Below are 23,966 nucleotides of genomic sequence, written 5' to 3' on the forward strand. Positions count from 1 at the left end.
GGGCCTTGGACTTGCCCCAACATATTGTGCCAGACTTCGTTGACTCCTTATGGGAGCCCTTATTCATGAGGAGGAATGCGGATGGAGTGGGAGATAGTCGAGGGGGTTGAAGGAAGGGTGGGAGGGAGAACTGTGGTTGGAATGTAAAATGAAACTTAAAAGAATTTTAAAAATATGGTAAAAGCCATTACATGTATTACTTCTTCTGCATCTTCTAGCTAAGTAGGGAGAAGCCATTATGGCATAAAATGACATTGCCAGCAGCCCTGGAATTTATGGGGTAATTGAATAATGATATCAGAGTAAATAAAACAATTTTAAAATCATGTATTAGATATTAGCATATATCTACACCAGTGAACAATTAGTATCTTGTGATGTTAACAATGTCATTGAATTACTTTTTTGCTGAATCTGTGATTATGTCACTAAATTAAGTGGATGAAACTAGAGGTTGAAAAGAGAAGTTTGAGGTGATTTGGAGTGATTTTAAGACAACATTAGAGAGGCCTTCCAACCATGATTAATAATAAAATTTTAAATTGAGACTTTTGAAATTGTTTTAGTGAATAACTTTTGAATAAAAATATAATTTTGAATAAACTCAATGTGTTAAAACCATGGGAAAATTTAAAAAGGATTTTAAATATTACAAATGAAAATAAAAGGCAGCTATAGTGGGAGGGGAAAGAATATAAAATAATGGCTTTCTTTAATGTCAGGGACATGCTCATTTTCCAAGATGTAGCAAAGAACAACACACAGGGGGCTAATAGGCTGGTTGAAATTCTGAACATGAAAATTACACTGAAGCGGGACACACAGAAGGTCTACAGGGAATGCTGGGTCTGCAGGGAGTTAGAACCAAATAGAAGAGACAGGCTCTTGGCAGGTGGATAAACATTCGTGGTTGACTTTCCTTCTACTTGAATTTCATTGCCAAGGTAAAAAAAATCTGAGGGCTCTGAGATGGAACATCTCAATAGCTAAATCAAAGCAAAGCCTGGGAATGAGTAATCAAACACACTTGGCTACTGTCATCTAAGAGGAAGAATGCATGCTAAAATAGTGAGGAAAAGAAGACAAAATCTAGTTATGAACATGTGATTACTAACTTGTCTCAAACCCTCTATCCTAATTTGTTCTGTGCCTCTCAAGTAGCTGAATAAGAGGGATGGCTTAATTCACTGAGTGCTTTCCTGAAGATAAGAAAATACCTTGGAGACAATAGACAGACTGGCTATCAGTCTTAGGCCTAATGAGAAACTTATAGGAGGGATTCAAGGCACAGCATTGTCACCAAACTAGCTGTGTGACTTGTGCCTTGCCTTCTCTAGGGACATCTCCTGACTTTAGAAAGTGTGTTACTGATGTCGCTGTAGGCTATGATTGTAATTCAGTGCAATAGCACGTCTACTTCCCTGTATGGTACAGGCATCAGTGACGATTGGGCAAATGTGAAGCTCTTGCTAGTGTCTCAGTAATTGCAATAATGCATTTCTCAAAACATTATTATCCTGACTCTAGGCATCAGTCAAATTGAATTCCTTCTAGGAAATGTCTCTTCCCAGAGCTTTGTCACTGAAAAGCCTGACCTTTGAAGAAGTCATTGCAACAGAACAAAGGGAAGCTCTAGCTTGGTAATTATGTCCACAAATTTTCTAAATATGTAAGAGGCAACTCTTTTTAGTTATTGCATTGTCAGGTCAGCACTGGTGTTTTTGAAAGGATCTCTTGCATAGATTGTGGGAAAGTTTAAAGGCTGGAAGAATGTATTCCCATTCTACAAATGGCTTCAAGGAAATTTGGGCAGATCCCACTTCAACTTAACCAGGGTGCCCCTGCTCCTTCACACAATATACTGGCCAGAGCCAGAAATCTGGAGTTCAGTTGTTTGGGTCCTTTAGTTACTACTTGTCTTATTTGGGATTAATAAGTCCATTTTCTCAGCCATAAACATGCTAACTAGGAGAATAGATGTAATGTCTGGTGTATTTTTGGGGGGGGTTGAGACAGGGTTTCTCTGTGGCTTTGGAGGCTGTCCTGGAACTCACTTTGTAGACCAGGCTGGCCTCGAACTCACAGAGATCTGCCTGCCTCTGCCTCCCGAGTGCTGGGATTAAAGGCGTGCGCCACCAACGCCCGGCTATGTCTGGCATATTTTAAAGTGGTGAAAAGTACGAAGAATTGTTATTATCATTGAAGTAGTGATTATATATTGACTTTTCTAGAAGGTATTAGACAACATACTGACAACATTGATGGCCTGCTTGAAGTAAGTGTATTAAAAATCCTTCACATTTGAATATCTATCTGAGATCTGTGGTAGCTATAAAAATTGTGATGCTTCTGAGAGAATTTGATGCTAGCTACTGTTAATGAGAAGGTATTGTCTCATACATTATATGCCACACAACACCCAGATGGTAAGTGTCCTGTATTGCTTGGGGATGAAGTTCTATGAATATTTATACAGCTCAAGTCTTTTCCTTTTTATTTGTCAAATGCACATGTAAATGAATGTTTTCCTTAAAACAAAAGAAGAAAAATCATGCTGGAGATGATTGCTGGCCAGTCTCCCCTTTCTTGTTCTTACAGCTCTTTTTGCTTTAAGAGAAGCCAGAGCATTGTTGGTTTTCCATTCGGTTTTCTCACAGATCTCTGAAATAAAATAAATCATTTTATTGTGATGGGAACAAGCACTTATACTTCAAAGCACCAGGGGCTTACTCTTGTTTCCTGGAACTTGGAGCCATGGAGAGTAGACTCTTGGTACTCAGGAGGAAAACACCCAAGAAGTTCTGGAATTTAATATTTACTTTTTTCTTAGTATTGAAAGTTTTATATGTGTACACCATGAAATAAGATCATTTAATCCACTTTCCCTCTCCTAACTTCATTTCTTCTTCTTCTTCTTCTTCTTCTTCTTCTTCTTCTTCTTCTTCTTCTTCTTCTTCTTCTTCCTCGTCCTCCTCCTCCTCCTCCTTCTCCTCCTCCTCCTCCATCTCCCCCTCCTCCATTCTGTTTCGTCCTCCTACTTCAATAACACAAAAAGTTCAGTTAGTGCTACCTAAGTGAAGGAGTTGAGGCATCCTCTGAAATATGGAAAACCCATCAGTGACCACATCCTCAAAAAAAACCTGTATTCCAGTATTTCTAAACACAATTAGAATACAACACATTTTTGTAATAAAGTTAATACAAAATACATGTTCATCGTATGCTTCTAAGTGCTGATATAGCTTATATTTATGGATCAATTACTCCACTTCCTGTGCCATTCCAAGCCTTCTTTAATTCTTCATCCAAAGAATCCCATAAAGTTGCCAATATGGAATTTTCACAATTTGAAGATGAGAAACGAGTACAGAGTTGCATGCTCCCATGTGGTTACTCAGTTGATGGTAATGCTAGATTGCATAGCCAGCTACTGATACTCTAGGGTAGATCAAGGGCCTTGCCATTTCTCCATTTACATACTGTGAAAAGTTTGTTACAAGGCTGTAACTGATAAACTGCATACAATTGTTGATCTGTAAAGTCTTTCACAAAGCCTCATGATACCATGTTATCACACTGCCAACCACTCACTCCAGGAGAACTTTTAATTTCAATACATTCCTTAACTTTACCAATGAGTATAGTCGGTGAGCTATACATCACATGAACAATACCACAGTTAGAATGATATATGAGTCTTAAGAGTCTGCCAAATAATAAATTTTTTAACTATCATAATTACATTATGATGAAAAAAAACTTTAGTACACTCCCTCTCCTATCCTTCCCCAGGGTTGGGATTAAAGGTGTGAGCTATGATTCTATTTTAGACTGATCCACTCATGTGTAGATCTCGGTGGCCTCGACCTATACAGATACATGTATCTCTTAACCCCGCGTCCTTGGATTGAAGGTCTGTACTACAACCTCCTAGTTTCTGGCTGCTGGAATTAAAGATGTGTGCCTGCCTTCTATGACTTGTGGCTGATTTTGCTCTCTGAATACTCAGGCAAGTTTTATTAAAGAATAATGTATCACTACAATTTTGCTGGCCACGCCCATGATATTTTGACTGCCTTAGATGACATAAAGCCCAAATTCATTTTTCTAACACTATTCCAAAGACTGGCCAGCAGATTGAATTTGGGTAGGAGTTCCTTCAATGGTTTATTTGCATCCATTCAAGTGTAAAATTAAAGTTATTAGTGAGGAAAGGAAACACAGTCTCTAAGAAAAATATTTATTGCCAAGTGTCTTAGGTATTATCTAAATCATTTCATCATGATTTCAACTCACACATCTTAGAAAATGGGAAAGATCTACTGTAAGGCAAAGGATACAGTCAGCAAGACAAAAAGGCAACCCACAGATTGGGAAAGGATATTCAATATTACCCCACATCTGACAGAGGGCTGATCTCCAAAATTTACAAAGAACTCAAGAAGCAAGTCTCCGAAACACCAAAGGATCCAATTAAAAGGTGGGGTACAGAACTAAATAGAGAATTCTCAATAGAGGAGTCTAAAATGCCTGAGAGACATTTGAGAAAGTGCTCAACATCCTTAGCCATCCGGGAAGTGCAAATCAAAACAACCCTGAGATACCATCTTACTCCTGTCAGAATGGCTAAAATCAAAAACTCTAATGACAGTTTATGCTGGAGAGGATGTGGAGAATGGGGAACACTCCTACAGTGCTTGTGGGAGTGCCAACTCATATTGCCATTTTGGAAATCTGTATGGAGATTCCTCAGGAAAATAGGAATCAGTCTACCACACAACCCAGCAGTTCCACTCTTAGGCATATATCCAAAAGATGCGCATTCATACAGCAAGGATGTCTGTTCCACTATGTTCATAGGAGCATCATTTGTAATAGCCAGAAACTGGAATCAACCTAGATGCCCCTCAACTGAAGAGTGGATATAGAAAGTGTGGTGTATTTACACAATGGAGTACTATTCAGCAGAAAAAAACAATGGAATCTTGAAATTTGCAGGCAAATGGATGGCACTAGAAGAAACCATCCTGACTGAGGTAACCCAGTCATAAAAAGACAAACATGGTATGTACTCATTCATTTATGGATTTTAGACATGAATCAGGGGAGTGCCAGCATACAATCCCACTGCCAGAGAGTCTAGGAAACAGAACCTTCACCCAGCGACTGATGAAAGCAGAGGCAGATATCCACAGACAAACACTGAAATGAGCTCCTGAAATCCAGTGTCAGAAAGAGAGAACTGATGGGCAAATGAGTTAAGAGTGGGCTGGTTTAACCCACAGCAACAGTTGACCTGAACAAAGGGGAGCTCTTGGACCCCCAATTGATGGCTGTGTGGAAAGCATGGGACTGACCCAGCCCCCCCTGAATGTGGGTGTCAGTGAGGAGGCCTAGGTAATCTATGGGGCCTTGGGAAGTATTTATCCCTGGTGTACAAATAGACTTTGAGTGTCCATGCCACAATATGGGAGACTCTCTCAGTCGGGACTCTTGGGGGGAGGTCCTAGGCCCCGCCTTGGATGAAATGGCAGTTACTGGAGATCTACCGTGGAGGGCCTCCCCCCTCCCTAGGGATCTGAGTGGACTTTGGGTGGGAGACTGGGGGACCTGGTTGGGAGGGTGGGGAAAGAGGGGAGGGAGAGGGAGCTGGGATTGACATGTGAAACAAGATTGTTTCTAACCTAAATAAAATAAACAATAAAAAAAGAAAATCGGAAAGATTTAATACATGAATAAAACCCTTTATGTTTTTACAGGAAAATTTATCTTTGTATTTTATGTTTCCTTCAGTTATGCCAAGAGTAGAAATATTTTCCTGAAGTCTTTGAAAAAATTATTAATTTTTGGATAATAATGTATATTTTGTAGAATATGGGATTATGCTTATCCTCATTTTAAAAATATTTTAGTTTTCCATAATAAATTTTCCTGTAGGACACAGACATTGAAATATGTGCAAAATAAAGAACATAATTCAAATATAAAGGAAAGAAGCACAAATATGTTACAATATTGTAACTTACCTGAAATTATTTTACTTTAAAGCCGTATGAATTTATTGACAAAGAGGTTTGCTTGAGAATAGCTTTGGTGGTTGTTCTAAGAACAAATCTATCCTGGCTCTTGTTAGCTGGTTCAGAACATCTGTACATATGAGGTGCTTGTTGGAAACACTTCTGGCTCACTGGGGCTTGATCAATGTCCCAAAAATTTTTTCATCACAGCTATCACTGCAAAGAATGACTTGTTTATAACCAGCAGCTTTATCAGTAAAATTAAAGGGTTCTGAAGATGTGTGGGTGATCTAAAACATAAGCATATACTTAGGCTTGGGGTAGAATTTTCAAGACAGTGTCCATTAAGAATCTTGATTGCTTGAACATTTCTTTTTGTCTGACTCCAAAGGTCACAGAATCCTGCTTCAGAAAGAGTGCTGGTCTGTCCTAAGTTACCAGGATCCATGAGTTTATGGCCAGGATGGCTTTAAAATTATTGTGGGAATCTTATTAGGGGATCCTCTCCAAATATGTGTTGTTAACCTTGTTTTAATTTTATTCCTGAGGTCATATTATAGGGCTGTATTACATTTCCCCACAAAACCTTGCTTGTTGTATAATTGAAAAGACCATAAGAAGTGTGAATGCCTGAGATAATTTCAGAGTCATAATGATATAATCGATCAGATTTTAATAGGCACAAATGTCTCCCTGTTTGACCTTCTCTTTAGCCACCTCTTTATGAAGATAGGATAAACTGTTTTTCTATTTCTTAAGGCTTCAAGTACATAAAATCATAGCTGAGAAAATAATTGAAATGCTTCTGTATCAGATCTAGACACAATGAGTTAGTTTTGTAAGCATCTACTCTTTAATAATTATTTTAGCTGTTTTACTACTTTAATTTTAAATACCTTGCTTTGCACGTCAATTCCAGTTCCCTCTTCCTCCCCTCCTCACCCACCCTCCCACCACCCATCCTGCCTTCCACCCTATCCCCACTTCCTTCCACATAGGGGATATCTAGAGTCTGTCATTTCACTCAGGGCAGGGTCCAGGCCCTCCCCTAAGAGTCCAGGCTTAGAGAGCATCCCTCTTTGTGTTATGGACACACAAAGTCCATCTGTATGCCGGGAATAACCACTAATCCACTGCCCAGGGCCCAATAGGTTACCCAGTCCTCCTCACTGACTCTCACACTCAGGGGGTCTGGATCAGTCCCATGCTGTCTTACCAGCTGTCTGTCTGGGTTCCAAGAGCTCTCCCCTGTTCAGATCAGCTATCTCTGCTGGTTTTGCCAACCCATTCTTTGCCAATTTGCTCATGGCTCCTCTCTCTCTGTCACTGGGTTCCATGGGTTCAGTTAAGTGTTTAACTGTAGGTGTTTGCCTCCTGATTCCCAGACTGTGTCAGTGGAAGTGCACTATCTGGTTCCATGTCTAAAATCCATATGTGAGTAAGTACATACCATGCTTTTCTTTTTGTGACTGGGTTACATCACTCAGGATGGTTTCTTCTAGTGCCATCCATTTGCCTGTGAATTTCAAGATTCCATTCTTTTTTCAGCTGAGTAGTACTCCATTGTATAAATGTACAAAATTTACTCTATCCACTCTTCAGCTGAGGGGCATCTAGGTTGCTTCCAACTTATGGCTATTACACATAATGCTGCTATTAACATAGTGGAGCAGATGTCAATGTCGTATGAATTTGCATCATTTGGATATATGTCTAAGAGTAGAATTGGTGGGTCTTGTGGTAGATTGATTCCCATTTTCCTGAGGAATCTCCATACTGATTTCCAAAGTGGGTGGATGAGTTAGCCCTCCCACAAGCAGTGGAGGACTGTTCCAATCTCTGCACATCCTCTCAAGCATAAATTGTCTTCGGTGTTTTAGATTTTAGCCATTCTGTCAGAGGTAAGATGGTATCTCAAAGTTGTTTTGATTTGCATTTCCCTAAAGGCTAAGGAGGTTGAACAATTTCTTAAGTGTCTCTTGGCCATTTTAGCCTCCTTTATTGAGAATTGTCTATTTAGTTCTGTACCCCATGTTTTGATCGGTTCCTTTGGTGTTTTGGAGACTTGCTTCTTGTGTTATTTGTAAATTTTAGAAATTAGCCCTGTGTCAGATGTGGGGTTAGTGAATATCTTTTCCCATTCTGTGGGCAGCCTTTTTGTCTTGTTGACTGTGTCCTTTGCCTTAGGAGATCCCATTTGTAAAATGTCAATCTCAGTGTCTGTGCTACTGGTGTTATGTTCCAGAAGTGGTCTCCTGTTCCAACTCGTTGAACAGTATCTCCCACTTTCTCTTCTAAAATTTCAGTGTGTATGGATTTATGTTGAGACCTTTGATCCATTTGGGCTTAAAAATAAACATGGATCTATCTGCAGTCTTCTGCATAACAGTACCCTGTTATGCCAGCACCATTTGTTGAAGATGCCTTCTTTTTTCCATTGTATAATTTTAGCTTCTTTGTCAAAAAATAAGTGTTCATAGGTGTGTGGGTTAAATTCAGCGTTTTCAATTCAGTGCCATTGGTCTACCTGTCTATTTTTGTGCCAATAAGAAGCTGTTTTTCAGGACTATAGCTCTATAATAGAGCTTGAAGTCAGGGATGTTGATGACTCCTGAAGTTCCTTTATTGTATAGGGTTGTTTTGGCTATCTTGGGTCTTTGGTTTCTCCATATAAAATTGACCATTGTTCTTTCAAGGTGTGTGAAGAATTGTGCTGGAATTTTGATAGGGATTGCATTGAATCTGTAGACTGCTTTTGGCAAGATTGTCATTTTTATTATGTTGATCCTACCAATCCAAGCACATTGGAGATCTTTCCATTTTGTTGTTTCCTCTTTGATTTCTTTCTTTAGAGACTCAGTTCTTGATATAGAGTTATTTCACTTCCTTGGTTAACATTATCTCCACATATTTGTTGCTGTTTTAGCTATTGGGTTAGTGTCTGGGAATCCACAAACCTGCTATAACAGTATTATACTTTGTTCTCTGTCAAAATATCTCACAGATTCCATATGGTATTTCTGCACCATACAGGGCACTGCTTTAAAATAAGGATTTAACACTTTGGCTGGGGAAAGAGTATAAGCTTACCATGTTTTTTATTGTTAATATAGCATCTGCTGTTGCCAGACTATACTTTCTAACACTAAGCCTTGTAACCTTCTTTAGTCAACCGTCCAGGTGAATTGAGATCTCTATTTTTTCTTTAGAATCTGACTTAAGGGTTATAATTCACCATTAGACAGACTTAAAAAAGCCATATCCATGGAATATTTCCCAAGAATTTCTGAAAATCGCTCAAAAGATTGTAAAGTATCCTTTTTTAATTGTCCAAATTGAGGTTTAATTTCTGTTAGAATATATGTCCCACATAACTTTTGAAAATTACTTAGTCTGTAGCAGTCTTTTCCAATCTAACAGGTAGAGTTTTCATTAGATGACAAGGCCTCATTTGCATCTACACAGGCACCTTTGGGGGTGGGGCCTGACCAAGCACAATTCCCTGAAAAAACTTTTTTTCAAATCACGTATTAACTTCTATTTTCTAGGTTTTTTTAACCATAAATATTTACGAAGATCTCTTTATCGTCTCCTTTGTTTAACTCCATAGAATCATCCATGCATATTCTTTTGGTTCCTAGGGTCTACTATTTTTTATTGACTAGCTTTAAAGGCTTAAATCTTTCATCTTTCCTGTTAAGACATTGACTGACTGGGTGGATGCCACTTTAGGCTGTATCTAAAGCAATTTAGGTAGGTTTCACCTGTATCTGAAGTGATTTAAGTATCCTTTTAATCATGTCCAAGGTGATTAGAACAGTTGCTTTTGTCAGCATTCACACATTTACACTTCACCTTCCATACATACTGGTGTGGCCATACCTTACACACCGACCATGCACACATATCTCTCATCTCTCCTCTTGCCCAGGTAATTGCCCAGGTTATGATTTGTTAGTTGAAATTAAACATCATTAATTGAAGTCTCCTGTAACACAGCAGCTATAATCAATCCTTGAGTACCCCAAATCTGAACAAATCTGAATTTATCTATGTTGTCTTTCTTTTTCCATAAGGTCCGCTATCTGAACAAATCTCAATAGACTCATTTGTGTCACATTCCTTTCTATAAAGTCTTAGCATGGCCTGCCATGCTGCATTAGCATTATATAAGCTAGTTGGCTCAATCAATGATTTAACACCCGTATCTCCCTTATTTTGGATGAAGCCTGCACTATCCTAGAGATAAAATTTTTGAAACAACTCCTTAGGTCCATTCCAGCTCTTTCTAAAGCCTAGAGCCTGTGTCCTGGCAGCTGGGAGCATGTGTCATGTTCTCTCCCCTGCTGGGACAATCTGTTTATACTGCTGATTTATATCTTGTATTGCCCTTCCTCAGGGAGCACCATATAACAAAAGGAAGGTTTTGGGATTTTTTTGTTTGTCTATTTTGTTTTGTTTGCTGCTTCTCAAACACTAACCTGCACTGGAGACAACTGATCTGTTGGGGCTGTTGCCCACGGCTGGAGGGGTGCTTATCCCTAGGCTGATCTATGTTTGCTGTTACCTTAGACAAAGGAAAATTTCTCTGATTTGAGGAAATCGAAAAAATGCTTATCTCCTGTGACATTGATCTTGTTAAATCTTTCAAGCCACTTAGATTTTGCTGAATTTTACCACTAGGTTTCTGCCTCTCTGTATTTCTAGTTCCCAATTCCTCTGTCCTTTACAGTTTTTGTTTGTTTGTTTTCTGATCTAGCTGCTCCTCAGTAGGCACCAAGGTCTCTTGTCGTACTGCTAACTGGTTCAGGGGCAGATATTTCTTGCTGTTGTGCACATAGATGAGGTAGCACCTGTGCTTCCCGAGGCCCTGGTGCAGCACCTGTGATACAGCTGCAGGAGTAGCTTCCTTGAGAAGGGAAGGAGCCTTTTAAAACTTTTAAATTGCAAAATCCTCTGCCGTTTTGCATCATTTTAGCTCTCCTGGCTATCAAGACACTCACAAGTAATCATACAATCATCTGACCAACAATTTCCTTCTCATACATTCCTTCAATAATCTTGAAGGCAGTCGCCACCCCCCCTTTTTGTCTATTTATTTGTTGTCTCCTCCAGGGACAAATATCTTCCATATAAGTTACAACCTCTTTATATCTTTATTTTTTACCCATGTTTCACGTAAGAATTGTACAAGATCCTTCTTTTTATCCCTGATTCCTCGTATCCTGAGGGCTCCCTTGAGCCTGGAAATAAAGACACTATGTCAACAAATTCCCTGTCCCATCACTTATATTGGAGGTACGATCTCGGCCATTGCTCACCACCACCTCGTCGTCTTGTGCTTTTCGGTGGGTCACTGAAATGAAGAATGTGCTGTCCCCTGGAGGACACTCTGGATGGGCCCTTCACTCAGGCATGTCACTCCTGGGTATCCAACATGAGGCCATCATGAGCACCAAAACTGCCCTAACCAGCAGGGCATTCAAGTTGGTCTGGTAGACACCTAGGAGAAAGACAGAGGACAAGGGGATACGAGAACAGACACCAAGACAGGATTGTGATCAAGTTGGGGTCTTTACTCATCACAAAGGGATTTGTTTAGGAGAAGTGAGGAGGGGAAGGGTGAAAGTGTACTTGTAGATGCATGGGCAAGATGTCAGTGGGAGAGGTGGTCTGCTGTGTATCCTGGCAAACTAATCTACAGGGCAAGAGGTCAGGGGTAAGAACTCCTATGTTGCTTTGTAACGTGACAGCAGGGACCGATCCTATCTATTACAATTTACTACTGCTCAGATATTTTGTTTAACACATACTACACTAAATTCACTTGAGTCAGAAAGCACCTATCTTGGTGAAATATTTGTGTCATCAAACTTGGTCAATAATTCAACATTCTCTGAAGAATGAGGCTTAAATTCCTTACTCTGGTTATCTTGGTAAGCAGATGACTCTTCTTTCTTTTTCATTTAAAAAATATTACAAAATAATACCATATAAAAGTACTAGATATTTTAGATTTTTCATTTTTACTATTTCCAAGAGAATGATGACTTCAATAATAATTTGTAGCTATTAGATGGAAGATTTGTTTGAGTGGTGGGTCAAGGTATTAAGAGTTTGATTAGGCAGGACCACGTGACTCAGAGTAGACAAGGAATCTTTAGATTTTTCTTTGTCTGTGTGTGTGTTGGGCGCTGGAGAGATAGGTTCTAGATTTTCAGACTTCCAGGACTGAAGGGACTTATTACTGTGAGACGGTTTCTCAGTACATTACCACTCAAAAATGATAAGGATCTAGGGCACAAATGTCCACTATCCATTCCTTTGGAGTTCAAGCTGAATACATGAAATTTGGAATCTTTTAGAGAAGAATTTAAATGATTGTTGAAGTCAAGTCACAATAACAATAAACATGTACATTCCATTACAGGGTAAACAGCGTTGATTTCAGGTCAAAGAACTGTCTTCTCGGGTCAGAGTAGTTGGCACTCAGCAAATGAAACATATGTAATGAGCCACAGGAAATTATATTATTCTAAGATAATTGAAGGACCAGTTTGGTGATGGAAGAATTTTTCAGGGTGGACATCAAAAATAATAAAAGATTCCAGTATTTGTGATATATATATATATCTTTGCCCAGAAGTGATGAAACACTTCATCTTATATTTCATTAGACAGATAAAGTTACATGGTTTTCTCTATTAATGTGCAGAACAATTGCCACAAATACGGAAGGAAATATCAGAAGATTTTGTGAATATTCCTAATGTCTAACACCTTCAGATTGTATGTTTGTCCTGTGGGTCTTTTCTTCACTAAACCAAAGTATTTACAAGCCTGATGGGGTCATTGTGCTTACTATCAGTTGACCAGAGAGAATGGCACATTCCTTTGTTAAGATGGCAAAAGTGAAGAATGTTAAAATTCAACATCAAATTTTACATTTTATTTTTGAACAGTAACATTTGTATAGTTAAAATAAACCATAAATTGAAATGGTTTCACTATGCATTTCATTATCGATGGTCGCCCTCTTCTTGCCTTGGTCTCCACAGACAATTCTTATTAGCATTTTCTATCATGTTATTTTAGAGCATTTTTCTGTAAATGCCTATACAGTTTACCTTTATATGTTTTCCTTTAAACATGTATATTTAGCATCCTTTATGGACTATACTGTACTATGGAATATTGCAATTGAATACTTCTACAAGTGTTGTTTCCTAATGTGTCCTAGAAAGTTTTCCACATTGCCACCTGGAGAGAGTCTTAGTTTCTCTAAGATACACATTATCTTCTAAAGAGTGATGATGCCACAGAAGAAAGGCAGTTGTTAACTGTTATGTCAGCACCACAAATCCCATTATAAATCTAGTTCGTTGTTCATGTGGAAAATGCCCAAGGGATAAAAACCTTGAAGTAGGCATTCAGTAGAAAAGCAAAAGGATTTGCAAAGAGACTTTGCACATACTAGATATTTCCAGATTACTCTCCACATATAAGGAATCTTTAAATGTTCCCTAAACTATACTGGAAATCTAAGATATTTTCTTAGTTTGATATATTAAAAATGGACTTCACCAGATATCAATTGTTTAAAGAGCTATTGGCAAGTCCAAGTAATAGCCTGAGTCATAAAAATGAAATTACCCCAAGTTTGAAAATTCTTTGGCAATCACCAGATTTTCTGTCAGCACTTCTGCTTAAATGGGTTGCAGCCCTATCATGTCTCATGACTCTGTTAACATCTGACCATCACTTAGTTTTCTAACATTTTCAGAAAAAAGCTTGAATCACCAAGAACTACACAGAACATGAGTGCAAGACCACAGCTTGAGGACTGTGAAAGGAACCTAGGTTCCCCCTGATCTTCCTCAAATGCCATAGTCCTCTCTCCTTCTCTAAGGTTTCAGTGTCCTCTCAGACAAATATCTATTGTAAGACACATTCATAAAGATGGCCTTAGTGTAATGTTTTTGAAATGCAATTAGAGGAATTAAAATTATAAACTTAAAAAAATGTAGCACTCACCACTGAGGGGACTTGGGGGTCCTCTCCCTCCAGCATCCAAGGGGTTCCTGTTGTTTCTTCATAGAGAGTTGGGGCTCCTGCCTCTCATTTTGTGATCCTATGCTAGAGGGAAAAGATGCTCTTACCTTTTATTTAACTCTTAGAAGAGGTAGGTGGGAAGATGGAGAATTGGAGAAATTTCCCAGTGGTTAAGACTGCTTGTTTTTGCAAAGGACTGGAGTTCAGGTCCCATCATTAAGGACAGCTGACAAGTACTTGTAACTCTAGTTCCAGGGGAGCTGATGCTTTCTTCTGGACTTTTGTGTACTTACACAGAAACACACTGGCATGTTCATGATCACAAACACATAAGAAAAGTGAACATTTTTACATAATTAAAAATAATAATTAACCTCTACCCAAAGAACAATCCAAATCATTTAAAATTTTTGGTAAGTTCAAATTAATTTCAAATTTCCCTTGAGATTTTATATCTACGAAGGTAGACATGACCATAAAACTAACCCAGAAATCCCTGGGTTTGGTGATAGTTTAGATTTTTATAGATGCAAAATAGAAATTGGTTATTATTGTTCAGCTTTTGACATCTTGTAGGATATACACACATCAGCCTGGCCTCTTGACCTCTCTTGCTGCTTTTCTCTTGCCTTCCACAGAATCTTATCCACTACTCTTCCTGCCTCCTCCTCACTGCCACACATATGTCCCTCCACACTGTAACTGGAAGTAAGCAAACAGTGCCTCATTGAGTGTGTGTGTCTATGTGAGTGTGAATGTGTGTGTTTATGTGAGTGCATGTGTGTGTATGTATGTATGTGACAATGTGTGTGAGTGTGTGTATGTGAGTGTGTTAATGAGAGTGAATGTGTGTGTATTGATGTATGTGAGTGTGTGTGAGTGAATGTGTGTGTATGTGAGTTAATGTGTGTGTATATGCAAGTGAAAGTGTGTGTATGTGAATGAATGCTTGTGTGTGTATAAGTAAGTGAATGTGTGTGTATGTGAGTGTATGTTTGTGTATTTAAGAAAGTGTGTGTTTGTGAGTGTGTATGTGAGTGAGTGTGTATATGATTGTGTGTGTATGTGTATTTGAGTGAGTGTATGTATGAGAGTGAGTGTGTATTTGAGTGAGTGTGTATGTATGTAAGTTTGTGTGAATGTGATTGTGTGTATGTGATTGAATGTGTATGTGTATGTGAGTGAGTGTGTGTATGTGAGTGAATGCATATGTGTGTATATGTGAGTGAATATGTGTGTATGAATGTGTTTGTGTATTTGTGTGAGTGTGTGTATGTGAGTGAATTAATTTATGTGTGCATTAGAGAGTGAATGTGTGTTTATGTGAGCGTGTTTTTGTGTATTTGACTGAGATTGTTTATGTGAGTGTATATGTGAATGAGTGTGTGTATGTGAGTGAGTGTGTGTGTGAGTGTGTGTATGTGTGTGTGTATGTGTGTGAATGGGTTTGTATGTATGTATGTGACTGTGTGTATGTGAGTGAATGTATATGTGAGTGTGTGTTTGTGTATTTGTGTGAGTGTGTATGTGAGTGAATGCATGTGTGTGTATAAGAGAGTGCATATCTCTGTATGTGCGTGTGTGTTTTTGTATATGAGTGAGTATGTGTATTTGAGTGTGTATGTGTAAGTGAGTGTATGTGAATGTGTGTGTGTCAGTGAATGTATATGTGTATGTGAGTGTGTGTATGTGAGTGAATATGTATGTATGTATGTGTGTATGTATGTATATGAGTGAATATTTGTGTAAATATGTATGTGAGAAGTGTGTGTATCTATGTATGTGAGTGTGTGTGTGAATGTGTGTTGGTGAGTGAATGTGTGTGTATATGAGTGAATGAGTGTTTCTATGTGAGTGAATAAGTTTATATAAGTATGTCCTCAGTGTGTGTGTATATTAATGAGTGTGTGTATGTGAATGAGTTTGTGTATGTGAGTGTGTGTATGTGACTGAATGTGTGTTTATGTGAGTGTGTGTATGTGAGTGAATGTTTTTGTATGTATGTATGTGAGTGAGTGTGTGAGTAAGTGTGTGTGTTTATGGGAGGGAATATGTGTATGTATGTATGTTTGTATGTGAGTGTGTATGTATGTGTGATTGTGTGTGTGAGTGAGTGCATGTATGTGAGTGAGTGTGTGTACATGAGGGTATGCATGTGTGTATATATGTGAGTGAATGTGCATATGTGAGTGTGTATTTGTGTATTTGAGTGAGTGTGTATATGTGAGTGTGTATGTGAGTAAGTGTGTGTATGTGAGTGTGTATGTGAGTAAGTGGGTATATATGTGAGTGAGTGTGTATGTGATTGGGTATGTGTATGTGACAGAATGTGTGTATGCGAGATTATGTTTGTATATTTGAGTGAGCATGTGTTTGTGAGTGTGTATGTGAGTACGTGTTTATGTATGTTAGTGAATGTGTGATTGTGTGTGTATGGGTATTTGAGTGAGTATGTGTATGTGAGTGTGTATGTGAGTAAGTGTGTATGTGATTGGGTATGTGTATGTGAGTGAATGTGTGTGTATGTGTGTGTGTATGTGTGTATATGTGTGTGTATGTGAGTGAACGTGTGTGTATGTGTGTGTCTGTGTTTGTGTGTGTGTGTGTGTAGGGGGCACACAGCGGGCTTGAGAGCAGATGGAGTTGACACATCTGCCCAAACTCTGAATCTGGAAACAGTGATCTGAATTTGTTCACAGTGATCCTTGACCTTTCGCTAGTTGAGCTGCCTGTTAGAAGTTCACTGATCACTGCCGTCTTTTAGCATCTTCCCTTCACTCTTTTATGAATGTGTAGAGTTACTGTTTCTCTACACAGATATTTTACTCTTAACACACACTACACTAAATTCACTTGGGTCACAAAGTACCTATCTTGGTGAAATAGATGTGTTAGCAAACTTGGTCAATAATTTAACATTCTGTGAAGGATGAGGATTGAATTCCTTACTCTGGTTATCTTGGTAAGCAGATGTCTCTGCTTTCTACTTCATTTAAAAAATATTACAACATAATACTATATAAACGTACTAGAGAGTTTAGATTTTTCATTTTTACTATTTCCAAGAGGATGGTGACTTCATTAATGCTTTGTAGCTATTAGCTGGAAGATTTGTCTGATTGGTGGAGTCAGGGTGTTAAGAGTTTGATCAGGCAGGATCACATGACTCAGAGTAGACAAGGAATCCTTAGATTTCCCTTTGTCTGTGTGTGTGTTGGGGGAGGGGAGATAGGTTCCAGATTTTCAGACTTCCAAGACTAAAGGGACTTATTACTGTGAGATTGTTTCTCAGTACATTACCACTGAAAATGATAAGGGACTTGGGCACAAATGTCCATTATCCATTCCTTTGGAGTTCAAGGTGAATACATGAAATTTGGAATTTTTAGAGAAGAATTTAAATGTTGAAGTCAAGTCACAATAACGAAAATCTGTACATTCCATTACAGGGTAAACTGCCGTGATTTCAGGTCAAATAACCCTCTTCTTGGGTCAGAGTATCTGACACTCAGCAAATGGCATATATATAATGAGCTCCTCAGCCTCTATCTGCCTGTATGGGGAGCCTGACGAGAATGAGCCCTCTTGGAGGCTGAGAGAAAGATGCTCTTCCAAGGACTCACCATGTAATGAGCTGGAGTAGCACCAGGTTTTGGCAGCTACCTGATGCCAGGAAGGACCTGAGCTAGGCCTACTTGAGTGTCACGGCCTGGAGAGGTTAATTATACTTTCATGAGTGGTCAAGGCTCATGAGGGCTGAGGTAGACCTGCTTGAGCAAATAAGGGCTGGGTTGGTTGAGGTAGGCCTAGGGTGGTTGGGATGGGAGAAAGCAAACCTGGCAGAGATGAGTGCTGTGAAATCCTCAGTCACACTGAGAAGCCATCATGCTAGGATCAGCATGGTTGGAGTGCAAGCCACAGTATCAGAAGGTGAGGGGGATGAGAAGGCAGCCCTGATGGTGTTGGTGTTGAATGGTGTCTTCCAGGAGTCAAGGTCTCTGGTGACTGAGAGACACTCACAGAGGACTGTGACTCAGTAGAAGCTGGGGTATCCAGTAAGACATGTGACAAGATTTTAGAATCTTTAGTCAGCAGGTGTTCCTCAAGAGGAGTGGAGAAAGTGCATAGGAACAAATTGGTGGCCTCAGACACTTCCCTGGGCTCCCTAGTGGCAGGTGGGCTTTGGCAGCTTCTGGTTTGGATGCTTCACCTAAGGTATCTTTTCCTAAGAGTTAGTCAAAGCTGATGGCAATGACAAGCCTCTCTAGTATCCTGTGGAGAAGTGAAACCAGCAGCTTGTCCTCCTTCTCCTGCCTCTGTAAGCTTTCACAGTCCTGGTTTTCTTCCTGACCTTGGCAGGCTCTCCCTTCTCTACCTTTTGGGAGGTGGTGTGAATTTCCCATGGTGAAGATGAGGGTGAGCTAAGGTGGAGGAGAGGTCACAATAGGTAGAAGTGTGCCGGCCTATGCAAAGTCAGATTTCATCTCCATTGCCCAACTGGTGAAGCTGGGGGTCAGCCATGAAGTATCCACACTTTCCAGATGAGAGAGAAAACTCTCCATCTGAATCTCTGGCAACTGAACTCTGAGAGGTCTCTCTGGGAGTTGGCAGCTGGACCCAGGCCTACATCACAGAGCTCCTGTCTCTCTCTGTCACAAAGGGCTCCCCTGTGTGGGTGAGGGGTTGTGGGAAGAGGTGACAAAATGCTCTCTCCCCATCCTCCAGCATTCACAGGTTCTCCACACAGCACTTCGTGTTTCTGTTTCCAATCTAACCTGCACACTCTGTCAGAAATAGAGTGTTCTCCATTCTCTGTTCCTCCCCTATCCTCAGAGAGAGGCCTGTCCATGTTGTGTGGGTTTTTGAAACCTCCAAGCCACCTCCAGTGACACACCTCCTACAAAAGTCACAACTCCTCATCCCCCCAAACAGTTCCAATGACTCAGGACCAAGCAGTCAAATATGTAAGCCTATGGAGGTTTGTTGAAACGACCACATTCCATTCTCTGCCCCTCCATAGGCTTGTGGCGATATCATAAAGCAAGATTCACTTAGTCAAACGTGGAAAGTCCCCATGGCCTTTCACAGTCTCAATGATATTTCAAAGTCCAAAATCTCTTCAGAAACACAAGGCAATCTCTTACTTGTAACCTCATATAAAAACAAAACTCAAATTACATTTTTCAACATACAATGACATAGCATACACATTTCCATTCAAAAAGGGAGAAAAGAGGGCATAGGGAAGAAAAACTGAACCAAAGCAAAACCCAAGCTTGATGAACTCCAAACTCTGCATCTCATGTCTAACATCAAAGGGCTCTTCAGCTCTCCTGCTCCCTTCAGCTCTGTTGGAGGCAACAGGCTCTATTCTTGTGGACTGCTTCCACTATCTGTTAGCAGCTTTCCTTGGCAGGTATCCCATGGCTCTGGCACATCCAACATCTAGAGGTCTCCAATAAAATCGAGGATTGAACATAATAGCCTCTCTCAGCTTCCATGCAGGGACACCCCTGACACATGCCTGGCCTCAGCAGCTTTCCTCATCCACAGTGGATGATTCCACAACCAATTTACTCTAATTTCTTTCATGACTCGGAAGGCCAGAACCACATGACCAAAGTTGCCAAGTTCTGCTGCCTGCTTAGCATGAAACCTGAAACCAGGACCCATCATGAAGTGTATTGACATAATCTCTGATTTGTTGTTGCTCTTTAGGGACAAGGCCTTTCTTTTCTTCTCACAATTTGCAGGATTAGCTGGGTGGGGTCCTGTTTCCAGGTTCTGGCTATGACACATAATGCTGCTATGAACATAGAGGAACAGATGTCCTTGTTGTATGAATTTGCATCTTTTGGATATATGCTTAAGAGTGGAATTGGTGGGTCTTGTGGTAGACTGATTCCCATTTTCCTGAGGAATCTCCATACTGATGTCCAAAGTGGCTGTATGAGTTGGCACTTCCACCAGCAGTGGAGGAGCGTTCCCCTCTCTCCACATCCTCTCAAGCATAAATTTTCTTCAGTGTTTTTTATTTTCGCCATTCTGACAGCAGTAATATGGTATCTCAAAGTAGTTTTCACTTGCATTTCCCTGATGGCTAAGGATGTTCAGCCATTTTAACCTCTATTGAGAATTCTCTATTTAGTTCTGTACCCCACCTTTTAATGGGTTCTTTTGGTGTTTTTGAGACTTGCTTCCTGAGTTCTTTGCAAATTTTGGAGACTAGCCCTGTGTCAGATATGGGGTTAGTGAATATCTTTTCCCATTCTTTGGAATGCCTTTTTGTCTTGACTGTGTCCTTTGCCTTACAGAAACTTCTTAGTTTCAGGAGGTCCCATTTGTTAATTGTCAATCTCAGTGTCTGTGCTACTGGTGTTATGTTCAGGAAGTGGTCTCCTGTACCAACTCCTTGAAGAGTATCTCCCACTTTCTCTTCTAAAATTTCAGTGTGTATGGATTTATGTTGAGATCTTTGGTCCATTTGGACTTAAGTTTTGTACAAGGCGATAAACATGGATCTATCTGCAGTCCTCTGCATACCAGTACACAGTTATGCCAGCACCATTTGTTGAAGATGCTTTCTTTTTTCCATTGTATAGTTTTAGCTTCTTTGTCAAAAAACAAGTGTTCATAGGTGTGTGGGTTAAATTCAGGGTTTTCATTTCGGTGCCATTTGTGTACCTGTCTATTTTTATGCCAGTAACAAGCTGTTTTCAGGACTATAGCTCTATAATAGAGCTTGAAGTTAGGGATGGTGATGCCTCCTGAAATTCCTTTATAGTATATGGTTGTTTTGACTATCCTGGGTCTTTGGTTTCTCCATATAAAATTGATTATTGTTCTTTCAAGGTCTGTGAAGAATTGTGCTGGAATTTTGATAGGGATTGCATTGAATCTGTAGACTGCTTTTGGCAAGATTGCCATTTTTATTATGTTGATCCTACCAATCCAAGCACATTGGACATCTTTCTATTTTCTTGTTTCCTCTTAGATATCTTTCTTTAGAGACTCAAAGTTCTTGATATACAGGTATTTCACTTCCTTGGTTAATATTATCTCCAGATATTTGATGCTCTTTTGGCTATTGTAAAGGATTTTTTTCTCAGATTTTTTTCAGCCACTTCATCACCTGTATACAATAGGGCCATTGATTTTTTTGAGTTAACCTTATATCCTGCCACTTTCCTGATAGTGTTTATCAGCTCTAGTTCCCTTGCAGAGTTTTTTGGGTCACTTATGAAAACTGTCATATCAGCTACAAATTGTGTAAGCTTGAATTCTTCTTTTCCTATTTGTATCCCCTTGATCTCCTTTTGTCTTATTTCTCTAGCTAGAACTTTTAAGTACCATATTGAAGACATATGGAGTTCCTGATTGCAGCGGAATTGCATTGAGTTTCTCTCCGTTTAGTTTGTTGTTGGCAGTTGGTTTACTGTATATTGCTTTTAGTATGTCCAGGTGATCTCTCTAGGACCTTTATCATGAAGGAGTGCTGGATTTTGTCAAAGGGCTTTTCAACATCTAGTGTGATGATCATGGGGTATTTCTTTAGCAATTTGTTTATATGGTGGATTACTTTGATAGATTTTCTAATGTTGAACCACGCCTGCATCCCTGGGATGAAGCCACCTTGATCATGTTGGATGATTTTTCTGATGTTTTCTTGTTCATGAGGGAAATTGGTCTATAGTTTCTTAGTTGTGTCTTTATCTGGCTTGGTTATCAAGGTAATCGTAGCCTCATGAAAAAATTTGGCAGTGAGCCTCCTGCTTCTATTGTGTGGAATATTTTGAGGAGTATTGGAATTAGCTCTTCTTTGAATTTCTGGTAGAATTCTGCAATTAAGCCATATGGGCCTGGGCTTTTTTTGGGTTGTAAGACTTTTAATGACTCCTTCTATTTCATTAAGGGTTATAGGTCTGTCTAGATTGTTTATCTGTTCTTGATTTAGTTTTGGCAAGTGATATCTATCCAGGAAATTGTCCATTTCCTTCAAATTTTCTAATTTTGTGGAGTACAAGTTTTCAAAGTATGCCCTGATGATTCTCTGGATTTCCTCAGTGTCCGTTTTTATGTCCCACTTTTCATTTTTGATTTTGTCAATTAGCATTCTCTCTCTCTTTCTCTGTCTTTTGGTTAGTTTGTATCGAGGCTATAAAGGGAAATCAATATATTTATTCATCAGAGAGAGAGAGAGAGACGCACTGACTGGGAGTCAGAAGCGTGGCTGGCTTCCAGGAGAAAAAAAAGGAGGTTCCTTCTTCTTTCACTTCCTTTTATATCTACCTGTGTCAGCTTACATGTCTCCGCCCTCATGGGTGGATAGCCTTCTGGGGTTCACTCCTACAATTCCCCTTTTAGTCTAAATAGAAGATTTAAATCTGATACAAACTCAAACATATACAACATATATACGTAGAGGGTGATAATTAAGTTATAATCTACTTATCCTAAACTAAACATATCCATTCCACCTAAATTCTAAACTTATCTGAAAAGGATGCCTAAGTCTGAACACCTCCTTCCAATCCCAACCCTAAAACAATTGCAAAGTAACACTAACAGGTGTAAACTATCCTCTAATGTCAATAGTAGGGAGAGGGGATGTGGAATTCTCAAATTTACTTCCTGCTGAAGTGGGATGATGACAATCATGGGGACCTGTGGGAAAAATTGTTAGTGTAACAAGAGTCTTAAATAGGTCAGTTAGTCTCTGTTTTGCAGGAGAGGCTTGACTGAAGTTCCGGATTTTGATTGAAGCTCTTGTCTGAAGCTCTGGTCCGATTGTAGAAGATGCACTGTATCAATTCCTTGGCCTGACGATGTGTCGAGTGATGTAGTTCCAAGCTGGTTTCAGGATGGTGCCTGTCAGGTGGGGTCGATGATGTGGGGCAGTTTAGATGTATCCAGTCGAATCAGGTGGAGTCGGGAAAGTGAATCCACATTCTCTTTCTGAAGCAGTTGAAGATCGCTGTCAAGAAATCCCTTTGTCTCTGGAAAACTGAAATATTAATGTTAGCACAGAAATTCTTAACTTCTATGTGTATGAATACTGGGAAAGGCAATCCTAAGGAAGATAATACACATGAAGGAGATTAGAGTTTTAGAAAAGAATCAAATACACACAGATGACAGTCCCCATATATGTATATCTTTTTTGATGTCGTTGTTTCTGTCTTATATCAATGGCTCTTTGATATAATACAGAAAGTCTGAATTGCATTTTAACAATATGCTTGGGTTTAAAGCAGGAGAGCCAATCCAACTCCAAAGCCAGCAATAATTAGATGAATTGGGACTCAGGCATATTAAGAAGTGGAAGAAATAGAAATTATAATAACAAAATACAGACATTTAGACATTGATAACACATCGCATTATTGCATGTTTGGTGGTCCTCTGAGTAGCTATCCTTTCTTTTTAGGTATCCATATACCTAGGATTTTTTCACTGTTCAGGACTAATCATCCTGTAAAGACACAAACAGAATACTTCTCTTTCCTTTAATGAGGTCTTCTTATACTTAGCAGACCTTGTAGATGAGCTGTCATCCTTCCTCCTCCTGAGACGTTTTCTGTTCTGATCGAATCTTAATTAATTTAGATGGGACCCAAAGCTTTTCTTCTCCTGTGGAAATAAAAGCATAGCCCCTTCCCCAACGTAACACATATCCTGGTTTCCAGACTGAGGTCATAACATCCTTAAAATACACTGGTTGGTTCAGTTCAGAAGTCTTCTCCGTAGTCCAGTGTCTTTCTGTTGCAGTTTGTCCTTTTTCATCAGCATTAAGAAAATTCAATGTTAGTAAAGCATTATGTAACCTGTGTTTAGGGGTCTTTGTTCTCCCCGGCTGTTTATGAAGCATCTCTTTTAAGGTTCGGTTAGATCTTTCAA

At 39.4% G+C, this 23,966-nt stretch overlaps 1 long non-coding RNA gene across 1 annotated transcript; it reads right to left on the reverse strand.

Moving 5' to 3' along the window:
• Positions 1 to 11,150: 11,150 nt before the first annotated feature.
• Positions 11,151 to 19,953, reverse strand: LOC121139398. Its single transcript, XR_005876360.1, has 2 exons — positions 17,906 to 19,953; positions 11,151 to 14,153 (listed from the first exon to the last, which is right to left on the reverse strand). It is a non-coding gene; the product is annotated as an uncharacterized LOC121139398 (long non-coding RNA).
• Between the last annotated feature and the right edge of the window lie 4,013 nt (positions 19,954 to 23,966).

The sequence above is a fragment of the Mesocricetus auratus genome, unplaced genomic scaffold (assembly GCF_017639785.1).
Source record: "Mesocricetus auratus isolate SY011 unplaced genomic scaffold, BCM_Maur_2.0 Super-Scaffold_15014, whole genome shotgun sequence".
Classification (NCBI taxonomy): Eukaryota; Metazoa; Chordata; class Mammalia; order Rodentia; family Cricetidae; genus Mesocricetus; species Mesocricetus auratus.